The sequence below is a fragment of the Palaemon carinicauda genome, chromosome 34 (assembly GCF_036898095.1).
Source record: "Palaemon carinicauda isolate YSFRI2023 chromosome 34, ASM3689809v2, whole genome shotgun sequence".
Taxonomy (NCBI): Eukaryota; Metazoa; Arthropoda; class Malacostraca; order Decapoda; family Palaemonidae; genus Palaemon; species Palaemon carinicauda.
The window spans coordinates 32,703,937-32,708,936 of record NC_090758.1 but is presented as its reverse complement, the minus strand read 5'-3'; the positions used below and the strand labels follow the sequence as shown (position 1 = coordinate 32,708,936).

Here is a 5,000-nt window from a genome sequence, read left to right as displayed (position 1 = left end):
CTCCTATCTCCAAGCAACAATGGAAAATCCTATTAATTCATAGCTTCAAAAGGCTATATATAACGTTTCTACTACTACTACTACTACTACTACTACTACTACTACTACTACTACTACTACTACTACTACTACTACTACTACTACTACTAATAATAATAATAATAATAATAATAATAATGATAATAACTAAAGTCCTTTAGTAGCAGGCAAATCCTGTTATAAAACAGACAGTCCGATACCACTCTCTCCCTCCTACCTCCAAGCAACAATGGAAAATCCTATTAATTCATGGCTTCAAAAGGCTACATATAACGTTTCTATTTGTGAAAGAGAATGAATGTCGAGGGTCAAACGCGTCTACGTCACAGCAGTAGGTTAAAGTCTAAAGTTAGACATGGAGATTGAAGTCTAATCTCCTCTGGATGCGTCAAGAAGTTAATAGATGCATAAGGGGAAGATAGTTGAAATTCTTTCTTTAGTTTCTTTGATTATTAAGAGTATGGTATATATAATAGATAAGCCTTTTTGATTAGGGTTAATATTGGTTAATATATGAGTGAGGTTTCGTGTGATTTGCGTTTGGTAGGTTCGTTGCTTATTTGAAATCTATTTATAAATAGTTATTATAAGCAATTTCATCCCTGGAGATTTGATAATTATGTTAAATGATGGATAAATAGCACACGCACACACACACACTATATATATATATATATATATATATATATATATATATATATATATATATATATATATATATATATATATATATATATATATATACATATATATATATATATATATATATATATATATATATATATATATATATATATATATATATATATATATATATATATATACTTATATGTATATGTATATGTATATGTATATAAATATATATATATATATATATATATATATATATATATATATATATATATATATATATATATATGTATATATATATATATATATATATATATATATATATATATATATATATATATATACATATATATATATATACATATATATATATATATATATATATATATATATATATATATATATATATATATATATATATACATATATATATATATATATATATATATATATATATATATATATATATATATATATATATATATATATATATATATATATATATATATATATACATATACATATACATATAAGTAAATATATATATATATATATATATATATATATATATATATATATATATATATATATATATATATATGTGTGTGTGTGTGTGTGTGTGTGTATGTGTTTGAGTGTGTGTATTTATATATACATATCTTTTCAAAGTTTCCTTCTGGCTTATTCTCATTCAGATCCCCTTTGTTAAATTTAATATAAAGTAAATTAAACAAAATAGCTGCTGGGATAGTCCCTGAATTATTTTCTAGATAAATAATTACATAAATATCTGAATAATTATGTCATAGCATAATTCATTATAATTCTCTCCTGTTTTTTCGTGACGAATTGGTAGTTTTAAATATATTGAATATATTTTGTTGGGACGTAGAAGTATGTGACGGGCCGAGAGAGAGGAGTTGTGAACTCAAAGGCAGGATGCAATCAACTGAGTTTATTAAGGAACACTCTTCTTTATATACAAAACCTCAAGGCAACAGGACATGACCTGTTCGAGAGACAGACAATGTTACAGAGCAAAACGGAGACATGATCATTCAGGTTCTTTTTAGTGCGAGGGAAGAGCGTAGATACAAGCATAATATATACAAAATAATTATGTACAATTGTGTGCCACACGGTTGGTACATGGCTTCCCCCCTAAAATTGACATACTGTACATGTTAAATAGGGTGCCCTGATCTAGAGAGGCGAACTGTAGGCGGGTCATCTGGCAGAAGATAAGCAGGTTTTAGACGATCAATGGACACCCAGTCTTCTTTGCCCCGAATGTTTAGTAGGAATGCTTTCGGTCTGCGTCGGATCACAAGGAAAGGGCCAGTGTAAGGGGACTTAGTGGTGGCTTGCTAGTGTCGTTGCGCAGGAAGACGTGCATTGCAGAGTGCAAGTCCGTTGGTATGTGATGCTTCGCTGGGGGCTTGTAAGTCTGGCGGCACGGAGTAAATTTTCCCTTGATGTGACGTATGCGCTGGAGATCGTCGGAGGAGGTTGTAGAAGGAAAAAATTTGGCAGGGACGACCAACGGGTCGCCATACACCATTTCAGCTGCCGAGATGTCGAGGGCGTCTTTAGGAGTGGTCCTTAGTCCCAGGAGGACCCAGGGAAGTTGAATAAACCAGTTGCAATCCTTGCACCGGGACATCAAAGCTGCTTTGAGGGTGCGATGAAAACGTTCAACCATTCCATTGGCAGCGGGGTTGTAGGCCGTTGTCTGATGTAGGGTGATGCCCAGGAGATTCGCTAATGACGTCCACAATTGAGAGGTGAAAGTGGTTCCCCTATCAGAAGTAATATGCTCAGGGATACCGAATCTTGAAATCCATCCAGAGAGTAAGGCAGATGTACATGAGGCGGACGTTGCAGTTTCCATGGGAATGGCTTCAGGCCAACGAGTGGAGCGGTCGATGACGGTAAACAGGTAACGATGTCCTTATGATGTAGGTAGGGGGCCTACAACGTCGACGTGAATGTGTGCGAAACGACGCTGAGGTTGAGGAAAGGTGCCCACTCCTGAATCCGTGTGTCGATGTACTTTGGAAGTTTGGCAAGAAGTACAGGCGCGGACCCAATCCTTAGCATCCTTAGAAATGCCGTGCCAAATGAACTTTGCCTTCAGCAGCTGTGCAGTAGAACCTCACGAGGGATATGAAAGGCCGTGAATGAAATCAAACACCTGTCGGCGCATGGGAGCAGGAATCCAAGGTCGCGGTCTACCAGTACTGACGTCACAGAGGAGGGTGGTGTTGGAGTCTTCAAGGGGAAAATCTTCCCAACGGAGGGACGTGCAGGATGTCCGACAAGCTTGATACTCTGGATCCTGTTTTTGGGCTTCAGCCAGGGCGTTGTAATCCAATCCCAGTTGAACGGCAGCCAACGTGTTTCTTGACAGGGCATCGGCAACGGGATTCATTTTCCCAGGGACATACTGGAGGGTACAATTGTATTCAGCCACGGCGGAGAGATGTCGGTGTTGACGGGCGGACCAGGCGTCAGACTGTCGAGTGAAGGCGTGCACCAGAGGTATGTGGTCTGTGCGAATGACGAAGGGCATACCTTCTAAGAAATGGCGAAAGTGACGGACAGCCAAGTGCACCGCCAGCAATTCTCGATCGAAGGTAGAATAACCCGATTCTGCCTTGGACAGTTTTCTGCTGAAGAAGGCCGATGGGCGGGGCGAGCCTTTGACCACCTGCTCGAGTACTGCACCAATAGCGACGTCGCTGGCATCGGTGGAGAGAAGGAGAGGGGCGTGTGGGATAGGAAAAGTGAGAGCCGCAGCAGTTGATAGGGCCTTCTTTGCATTGCAGAAGGCTGCTTCTTGAAGGGGACCCCACTTCAGGTCCTTTGGCTTGCCCTTGAGGGAGGCGTAGAGGGGAGCAAGAGTGGCGGCAATGGCTGGCAGAAAACGGTGATAATAGTTGATCATGCCCAAGAATTCCTGCAGAGCTTTGACGGTCGAGGGCGCGGGGAAGTTCTGAACGGCTGCTACCTTCTCAGGGAGGGGATGGACTCCTTCAGGAGTGATACGGTGCCCCAAGAACGACAATTCGTTGGCGCCAAAGGTACACTTGTCGTACCGGACTACAAGGCCGTTTTGTTGCAGGCGGTCGAGCATGATACGCAGGTGACGGAGGTGTTCCTCTTTTGAGGAGGAGAACACCAGTATGTCGTCCACATAACATACACAGAAAGGGAGGTCCCCTAAGATGCCATCCATGAGACGTTGAAACGTTGCCCCAGCATTACGAAGGCCAAAACAGGAGTAATTGAAGGTGTATGTACCAAACGGAGTGGTGATGGCGGTCTTGGTAATGTCTTCTGGGTTCATAGGCACCTGATAATACCCCTTCAGGAGGTCGAGCGTAGAGAAAACCTTCGCTTTGTGCAGGTAGGAGGTCACATCGGCAATGTTTTGGAGGGGGTAGTGATCCGGTTCTGTTTGCATGTTCAGGCGCCTGTAATCCCCGCACGGACGGAGGGAGCCGTCTTTCTTCAGAACGATGTGTAAGGGGGACGACCATGGGCTGGAGGCCTTTTGGCAAAGGCCCATTTTCTCCATTTCGGCGAACGTCTGTTTGGCGGCTGCCAATCGTTCCGGTGCCAGACGTCTGAATTTTGCGAAGACTGGGGGTCCCGTCGTCTTGATATGGTGATAAATACCATGCTTGGCAGGAACTGTGGGCGTTTAGCGAAGTTCTGGACGGAAAACTTCCGGGTACGACGTGAGGAGGTGGGCGTAGGCATCCGTGGGTGCGCTGATGTGGAGAGCGAGGTTAGAGGGGGCGGGTTGAAGAGGTGTCGACAAGTACGAGTCTGCGTTGACCAATCGTCGGTGGGCGACATCGACCAGAAGGTGGAAGTGAGAGAGGAAATCCGCACCGAGGATTGGCATTGTGACGTCAGCGACGAGAAACTTCCAATTGAATTTACCGTTTCCGAACGATAATGTGAGGTTCTCGTAACCGTAGGTGGGTATCGCAGATCCGTTGGCAGCTACCAAGCGGACGTCGGCAGATGTAAACAAACTACGTTGTGCCTTGAAGAGTTTCCTTGGCAAAAGAGAACGGCAAGCACCTGTGTCTACCAAAAATTGCACGCCCATTCCTGCATCCTGTGAAAAGAAAAGATTAGAAACATGGGAGGCCACCGCCATAAGCGATGGCCTACTTACACGTTTTTTGGCCACTGACAATCCTTGGCACATTTCTTCGCGGTTGCCCCGAATCTGAAGTGGTAGTAGCAAAACTGCGGCGGATGGGAGGTAGTAAGTGGCTGTAGAAGTTGTTCGTTGGGGCGCGAGCGATTGGTGG

At 42.3% G+C, this 5,000-nt stretch overlaps 1 protein-coding gene across 1 annotated transcript in view; it reads left to right on the top strand.

Moving 5' to 3' along the window:
* Positions 1 to 5,000, top strand: part of LOC137626798 (uncharacterized) — a 105,222-nt gene that overhangs the window by 38,989 nt on the left and 61,233 nt on the right. The window lies entirely within an intron of this gene.